This window comes from Triticum urartu, chromosome 2, assembly GCF_003073215.2.
Source record: "Triticum urartu cultivar G1812 chromosome 2, Tu2.1, whole genome shotgun sequence".
In the NCBI taxonomy this organism is placed as follows: domain Eukaryota; kingdom Viridiplantae; phylum Streptophyta; class Magnoliopsida; order Poales; family Poaceae; genus Triticum; species Triticum urartu.
Window position 1 is genome coordinate 608,711,741 of NC_053023.1, and position 9,354 is coordinate 608,721,094.

Below are 9,354 nucleotides of genomic sequence, written 5' to 3' on the forward strand. Positions count from 1 at the left end.
GATTTTTGGAACGAACAAGACCCAGGAGACTTGGACCCTACGTCAAGCAACCAACAGGGAGGCCACCAGGTAGGGGGCGCGCCCTCCACCCTCGTGGGCCCCCCTGTTGCTCCACCGACGTACTTCTTCCTCCTATATATACTTACGTACCCCCAAACGATTATACACGGAGCCAAAAACCTAATTCCACCGCCGCAACCTTCTGTATCCACGAGATCCCATCTTGGGGCCTGTTCCGGAGCTCCGCCGGAGGGGGCATCCATCACGGAGGGCTTCTACATCAACACCATAGCCTCTCCGATGAAGTGTGAGTAGTTTACCTCAGACCTTCGGGTCCATAGTTATTAGCTAGATGGCTTCTTCTCTTTTTTGGATCTCAATACAATGTTCTCCCCCTCTCTTGTGGAGATCTATTTGATGTAATCTTCTTTTTGCGGTGTGTTTGTTGAGCTCGATGAATTGTGGGTTTATGATCAATATTATCTATGAACAATATTTGAATCTTCTCTGAATTCTTTTATGCATGATTGGTTATCTTTTCAAGTCTCTTCGAATTATCAGTTTGGTTTGGCCTACTAGATTGATCTTTCTTGCAATGGGAGAAGTGCTTAGCTTTGGGTTCAATCTTGCGGTGTCCTTTCCCAGTGACAGTAGGGGCGGCAAGGCACGTATTGTATTGTTGCCATCGAGGATAACAAGATGGGGGTTTTATCATATTGCATGAATTTATCCCTCTACATCATGTCATCTTGCTTAAGGTGTTACTCTATTTTCATGAACTTAATACTCTAGATGCATGTTGGATAGCGGTCAATGAGTGGAGTAATAGTAGTAGATGCAGGCAGGAGTCGGTCTACTTGTCTCGGACGTGATGCCTATATACATGATCATACCTAGATATTCTCATAACTATGTTCAATTATGTCAATTGCTCAATAGTAATTCGTTCACCCACCATAAAATACTTATGCTCTTGAGAGAAGCCACTAGTGAAACCTATGGCCCCTGGGTCTATCTTCATCATATTAATCTTCCAATACTTAGTTATTTCCTTTGCTTTTTACTTCGCTTTTATTTTACTTTGCATCTTTATCATAAAAAACCAAAAATATTATCTTATCATATCTATCAGATCTCACTCTCGTAAGTGACCGTGAAGGGGTTGACAAAGCCTTATCGCGTTGGTTGTGAGGAGTTATTTGTTTTGTGAGGTACGAGGGACTCGTGCATAACCTCCTACTGGATTGATACATTGGTTCTCAAAAACGGAGGGAAATACTTATGCTACTTTGCTGCATCATCCTTTCCTCTTCAAGGAAATCCAACGCAGTGCTCAAGAGGTAGCACCCTTTTAGGGAAGCATATAGGAACCACATCGTAATGATGTGGAAGGGTTTATTGATATGATTGCTGTAGGGGAAACAAGGAAAGTTTCCGAGGCAAGAATTACTAGCATACATTTTCCTGTTCTACGTTACTTCGCAATATTTGCTAGTAGATGCTTAATTGATCGTGGGAACAGTGGAAACCTTAGTGCCCCAGATATTGTTATTTTGTGCCATGCCTTATTTCGTGATGCTACTTTCAGTTTAGGCGCTATTGTTGCTAAACGGCTAAATCTGAACCGTACAAAGGGTCCCATCTTTGGAGGCATCTTTGCCTCGCGCCTTGTTGCACACTTTAACATACCTATTAGGCATTATGAGAAAGAGGAAAAGGTGATGCCTCCTATTTTTATAGATTATAAGAGTATGGTAGCACATGATTTTATTATTGAGGATAAGAAGAAGATGCTCAAATATAGATTGATATTTAATAAAAATTACTTTGAGATTATTACCTTGCCTGCGCCCTCTTTGTTTGACATATTTTCAGGCATGTACCTCATCTTGCTAGAGGCCATTTATGCATACTGGAGCCTGACACCAGCTCTAGAGCGTGAGCCGGAACCACCACTTGACCCTTATCGATAGTCTATTTATCAGTGGAATCCGGAGGATATCGCCAACCAGTGGCACCCAGATGACACTCCTCCGCACACCGGAGAGGGTCACTTTGAGCCATGGCCATAGACCAACTTAGGCCAAAAGCCTAATCTTGGGGGAGTACGTATTTCTCACCGACATTACATTCATGTTCACACACTCATGCCAGTTGTCAGTGCTCATACTTTTTCATTGTATCATCCAAACTAGTTTATTTTCTGTTTTAAGCTTTCTTCTTGTGTTTTTGAAAAACCTTAATAAAAACCAAAAAAAATTAGTTGTAGCTTTTAGCTAGTTTACTTTCCATGCTTGTAGTAGTAGTAATTAAAATAAAACCCAAAAAGATTTCTCGTTCTTCTTTTGCTTGTTGGGAGCTTTCTCGTGTAAATAGTTTTATTTCTTTTTTTGTTCTTTGGGGGTCGAGCGGAGAAGACCATAATGAAAATGTTGAGTGGCTCTCATATGCATTGTTGATCTAACAAAGAGCCCATATTACCTTGTCTTCTCCTATATATTGAATGCTTGCAGATTCCAGCTTAGTCCAATGCACGTGCACTATTATTATTATCCACACTATTCGGTTGTGCAAGTGAAAGGAAATATTGACGATATATGATGGACTGGTTGAGATGAGAGAAGCTGGTATGAACTCAACCTCTCTTTTTTTGTAAATATGATTAGTTCATCGTTCTTGATTCATCCTAGTATGAATGAAACATGTTTGCAATGACAATTAGAGATTATAGTTGCTCATGTCATGCTTAATTAGCTAGGAGTTTATAATGGTTTACTTGCGTGCCAACATGCTATTAAAATGGTTGTGATGTGGTATGATAAGGTGGTATCCTCCTTTGAATGATTCGAGTGGCTTGACTTGGCACATGTTCACGCATGTAATTGAAACAAAATCAACATAGCCTCCACGATATTTATGTTCATGGTGAATTATATCCTACTCATGCTTGCATTCAGTGTCCATTAATTTTAATGCATGTTCATGACTGTTGTCGCTCTCAAGCAGGTCGCTTCCCAGTCTCTTTCTAGCCTTCACTTGTACTAAGCGGGAATACTGCTTGTGCATCCAATTCCATAAACCCCAAAGTTATTCCATATGAGTCCACCATACCTTCCTATATGCTGTATTTACCTGCCATTCCAAGTAAATTTGTATGTGCCAAACACTAAACCTTCAAATGAAATTATGTTTTGTATGCTTGAATAGCTCATGTATCAACTAGGGTTGTCTATGTCTTCCATTCTAGGCGGGTTATTCTCAAGAGCAGTGGACTCCACTCCTCACTCACGAGAAAATGGCTGCTCACTGGGATGCCTAGTCCCATGCTCAAATCAAATCAAAATAATTGCAAACAAAACTCCCCCAGGATTATTGTTCGTTGGAGGCACCCGTTGTTTCGGGCAAGCCATGGATTGATGCTTGTTGGTGGTGGGGGAGTATAAACTTTACCATTCTGCTTGGGAACTGCCTATAATGTGTGTAGCATGGAAGATATCGAGATCTCTCGGTTGTTATGTTGACAATGAAAGTATACCACTCAAAATATTATTTATCTCTATTTAAAAATCGAGCTCCGGCACCTCTACAAATCCCTACTTCCCTCTGAGAAGGGCCTATCTATTTACTTTTATGTTGAGTCATCATCCTCTTATTAAAAAGCACCAGTTGGAGAGCACCGCTGTCATTTGCATGCATTACTATTAGTCTACATTGAGTATGACTGTGAATGGATATCTTTTACCATGAATTACAATTTCCAGTCAGCCCTTGATCTTCATAGGTGCTCTGCATTTATGTTTTGCGGTCTTAAAAAGGGCTAGCGAGATACCTGCTTGTTATATCATATTATGATTGTTTTGAGAAAGTGTTGTCATCCAAAATTTATTATTATTGCTCGCTAGTTGATTATGCCATTGATATGAGTAAACATGAGACATAAATGTTATTGTGAATATGGTTAGTTCATAATCTTTGCTGAAAACTTGAATGTTGGCTTTACATATTTACAACAAGAGCAAAAAGAGTTTGTAAAAGTTTTTCTTTATCACTTTCAGTTTGTCAACTGAATTGCTTGAGGACAAGCAAAGGTTTAAGCTTGGGGGAGTTGATACGTCTCCAATGTATCTACTTTTCCAAACACTTTTGCCCTTGTTTTGGACTCTAACTTGCATGATTTGAATGGGACTAACCCGGACTAATGCTGTTTTCAGCAGGATTGCCATGGTGTTATTTTTGTGCAGAAATAAAAGTTATTGGAATGACCTAAAAATCAACAGAGAATATTTTTGGAATATATAAAAAATACTGGCGAAAGAATCAAGACCAGGGGGCCCACACCCTGTCCACGAGGGTGGGGGCACGCCCCTTGTCTCGTGGGCCCCCTGATGCTCCACCGACCTCAACTCCAACTCTATATATTCACGTTCCGGGAGAAAAATCAGAAAGAAGGATTCATCGCATTTTACGATATGGAGCCGCCGCCAAGCCCTAATCTCTCTCGGGAGGGCTGATCTGGAGTCCGTTCGGGGCTCCGGAGAGGGGAATCCGTCGCCATCGTCATCATCAACCTTCCTCCATCACCAATTTCATGATGCTCACCGCCGTGCGTGAATAATTCCATCGTAGGCTTGCTGGGGGTGATGGGTTGGATGAGATTTATCATGTAATCAAGTTAGTTTTGTTAGGGTTTGATCCCTAGTATCCATTATGTTCTGAGTTTGATGTTGCTATGACTTTGCTATGCTTAATGCTTGTCACGAGGGCCCGAGTGCCATGATTTCAGATCTGAACCTATTATTTTTTCATGAATATATGTGAGTTCTTGATCCTATCTTGCAAGTCTATAGTCACCTATTATGTGTTATGATCCGTTAACCCCGAAGTGACAATAATCGGGATATTTACCGGTGATGACCGTAGTTTGAGGAGTTCTTGTATAAACTAAGTGTTAATGCTTTGGTCCGGTACTCTATTAAAAGGAGGCCTTAATATCCCTTAGTTTCCAATAGGACCCCGCTGCCACGGGAGGGTAGGACAAAAGATGTCATGCAAGTCCTTTTCCATAAGCATGTATGACTATATTCGGAATACATGCCTACATTACATTGATGAACTAGAGCTAGTTCTGTGTCACCCTATGTTATAACTGTTGCATAGGAATCGCATCCAACATAATTATTCATCACTGATCCATTGCCTACAAGATTTTCACATATTTATCTTCGCTTATTTACTTTTCCGTTGCCACTTTTACAATCACTACAAAACCAAAACTGTTACTTTTGCCACCGTTACCGTTACTTCCATACTACTTTGCTACTAAATACTTTGCTGCAGATATTAAGTTTTCCAGGTGTGGTTGAATTGACAACTCAGCTGCTAATACTTGAGAATATTCTTTGGCTCCCCTTGTGTCGAATCAATAAATTTGGGTTGAATACTCTTCCCTCGAAAACTGTTGCGATCCTCTATACTTGTGGGTTATCAAGGATCATCTTATAATGCTACCGCCGTACTAAACAAAATAAGATGCATAAAGGATAAACATCACATGCAATCAATATAAGTGATATGATATGGCCATCATCATCTTGTGCCTTTGATCTCCATCTACAAAGCACTGTCATGATCACCATCGTCACCGGCTTGACACCTTGATCTCCATCGTAGCATCGTTGTCGTCTCGCCAACTATTGCTTCTACGACTATCACTACCGCTTAGTGATAAAGTAAAGCAATTACATGGCGATTGCATTTCATACAATAAAGCGACAACCATATGCATGGCTCCTGCCAGTTGCCGATAACTGTTACAAAACATGATCATCTCATACAATAATTTATATCTCATCATGTCTTGACCATATCACATCACAACATGTCATGCAAAAACAAGTTAGACGTCCTCTACTTTGTTCTTGCAAGTTTTACGTGGCTACTACGGGCTTCTAGCAAGAACCGTTCTTACCTACGCATCAAAACCACAACAATTTTTCGTCAAGTGTGATGTTCTAACCTTCAACAAGGATCGGGTGTAGTCAAACTCGATTCAACTAAAGTTGGAGAAACATACACCCACTAGCCACCTGTGTGCGAAGCACGTCAGTAGAACCATTCTCATGAACGCGGTCATGTAATGTCGGTCCAGGCCGCTTCATCCAACAATACCGCGGAATCAAAGTAAGACGTTGCTGGTGAGCAGTACGACTATTATCGCCCACAACTCTTTGTGTTCTACTCGTGCATATAACATCTACACATAGACCTGGCTCTGATGCCACTATTGTGGAACATAGTATTTCAAAAAATTTACCTACGATCACGCAAGATCTATCTAGGAGATGCATAGCAATGAGACGGGAGAGTGTGTCCACGTGCCCTCGTAGACCGAAAGCGAAAGCGTTTAGTAACGCGGTTGATGTAGTCGAACGTCTTCGCGATCCAACCGATCCAAGTACCGAACGTACGGCACCTCCGCGTTTAGCACACGTTCAGCTCGATGACGTCCCTCAATCTCTTGATCCAGTAGAGGATGAGGGAGAGTTCCGTCAGCACGACGGTGTGGTGACAGTGATGATGAAGTTACCGACGCAGGGCTTCACTTAAGCACTACGACGATATGAACGAGGTGTGTAACTGTGGAGGGGGGGGCACTGCACACGGCTAAGAGAAGGCTTGGTGTGCTTTGGGGTGCCCCCCTCCCACGTATATAAAGGGGGGGAGGAGAGGTGTCCGGCCCAAGGGGGGCGCGCCATGGGGGGAGTCCTACTTGGACTCCCGGTTAAAGTAGGATTCATCCCTGCCCCCCTTTCCTATTCCCACTAGGAGAAGGATGGAAGGACGAGGAGAGAAGGAAAGGGGGGTCGGCCCCCCAAACCCTATTCTTGGGGGCGCGCGCCACCACGTGGCCGCTGCCTCCTCTCTCCACTAGGGCCCATGAAGGCCCATTAACTCCCCGGGAGGGTTCCGATAACCCCCGGTACTCCGGAAAATCCCCGAACCTTTCTGAAACCATTCTGGTGTCCAAACATAACCTTCCAATATATCGATCTTTATGTCTCGACCATTTCGAGACTCCTCATCATGCCCGTGATCTCACCGGGGACTCCGAACAAACTTCGGTTCATCAAATCACATAACTCATAATACAAATCGTCATCGTACGTTAAGCGTGCAGACCCTACGAGTTCAAGAACTATGTAGACATGACCGAGACACATCTCCAGTCAATAACCAATAGTGGAACCTTGCTCGTATTGGATCCTACATATTCTAAGAAGATATTTATCGGTCAAACCACATAACAACATACGTTGTTCCCTTTGTCATCGGTATGTTACTTGCCCGAGATTCGATCGTCGGTATCATCATACCTAGTTCAATCTCGTTACTAGCAAGTCTCTTTACTCGTTCCGTAATACATCATCCCGTGGATAACTCATTAGACACATTGCTTGCAAGGCTCATAGTGATATGCATTACCGAGAGGGCCCAGAGATACCTCTCCGATACACAGGGTGACAAATCCTAATCTTGATCTATGCCAACTCAACAAACACCATCGGAGACACCTGTACAACATCTTTATAATCACCCAATTATGTTGTGACGTTTGATAGCACATAAGGTGTTCCTCCGGTATTCGGGAGTTGCATAATCTCATAGTCAGAGAAACATGTATAAGTCATGAAGAAAGCAATAGCAATAAAACTAAACGATCATTATGCTAAGCTAAAGGATGGGTCTTGTCCATCACATCATTCTCTAATGATGTGATCCCATTCATCAAATGACAACACATGTCTATGGTTAGGAAACTTAACCATATTTGATTAACGAGCTAGTCAAATAGAGGCATACTAGGGACACTCTGTTTGTCTATGTATTCACACATGCACTAAGTTTTCGATTAATACAATTCTAGCATGAATAATAAACATTTATCATGATATAAGGAAATATAAATAACAACTTTATTATTGCCTCTAGGGCATATTTCCTTCAGGAGGAAGTTTCTGGCATGTGCAGACAAGGTTAGACTCTCTTTCGTTGTTAAAAATCATTTGTTAGATGTGATTCAGACACTGCCACGATCCCAACCCATTCATACCACACCTTCAACCAAACGCATCCTAAGACAGTGTCACAGTTTGTACCTAGTATCTTAAATTGTTGCCATCTCATCAGCGGTGCCATTAGAAAATTATTTGGCACCGCTTCAGTAGTTTGTGCAGCCAACTTTGGTCCACACATCCAAGCAGCCAAGCAGTAAGATACTAAATCTTTATGGCATGAAGGAACTGGGCATCGGAGCAACTACGTGCTCCGGAGTCCGGGTCCCTGATTTTTTTCTGCTGCATTGGCTCACCACTGTAGGGCACCGGTGCGAGATGTAGCAACAGTTGTCTTTACCCCAGTTTTGGCATACATAGTGGACGGCCTTAGTGTTAGTTGTTCTATGTTACTAAATTTGTGCATGTACACACCTATTAGTATCAACTAGTACATATGCCTGTGTGTTGCAACGGGAGAGAAATTATTGTGCCCACTGTCCATTGATACTACCGCCATCATGGCATAATAACATCCGAAAGTGCCACCTAAATATGTTTGTATGTTGCAACGGGAAAAAAATAACCTTACTCTCCTATCCTAGTAAGCAAGTGATGATTTAAGCCTAAACACGACCTAAAACATAAGCGATAATTTGATTTATGATACACATCAATTATTCCCAGATGAATAAAAATTGGGTGCTTTCACCATCTTTGCAATAGGCTACTTTGCATGACTATTCAACAATCAATACTATAGAAAAGCTAACCTTGAATGATCAATGTGAGCTTGCACGGGTAGTTGTTCAGTTACTCCTTTGCATATACCAAGATATGCAAATTAGCATAAGTAAGTGTCAGTTTTCCTGAAAGCACGATGAAAATAATAATATGATTTTTCCCTTGAAGATGAAAAAAAAAGTAATTCTCCTTGAAGATGAACAAAGAAGGGTAACATGCATGCTAATCTGCATTGCACTGAGAGGATCCCAATCCTTGCAAAATATTCTCTAGCATGTTTCGAGTTATGCAAAATCCATATCATGTCACATAGAAATACATGAGCCGATGAAAAAAGGGAATTGTAGGAATATGAAAATACCTCATTTTCTCCTCCTTATAGAAATGTTACTTATTGTGTAGTCAGTTTAGCTATGAAAAACCTGATGCCTGGACGTTCAGGTAGGAAGAGCAGAAAAGAAAGGAAATCAAGCAGCTATAAATAAAAGACTAACTTGACTCATTGAAGCTAGGGTTGTGCACCTGTTAGTTCAATCACATGTAAGTTCTCAGGGAGCAA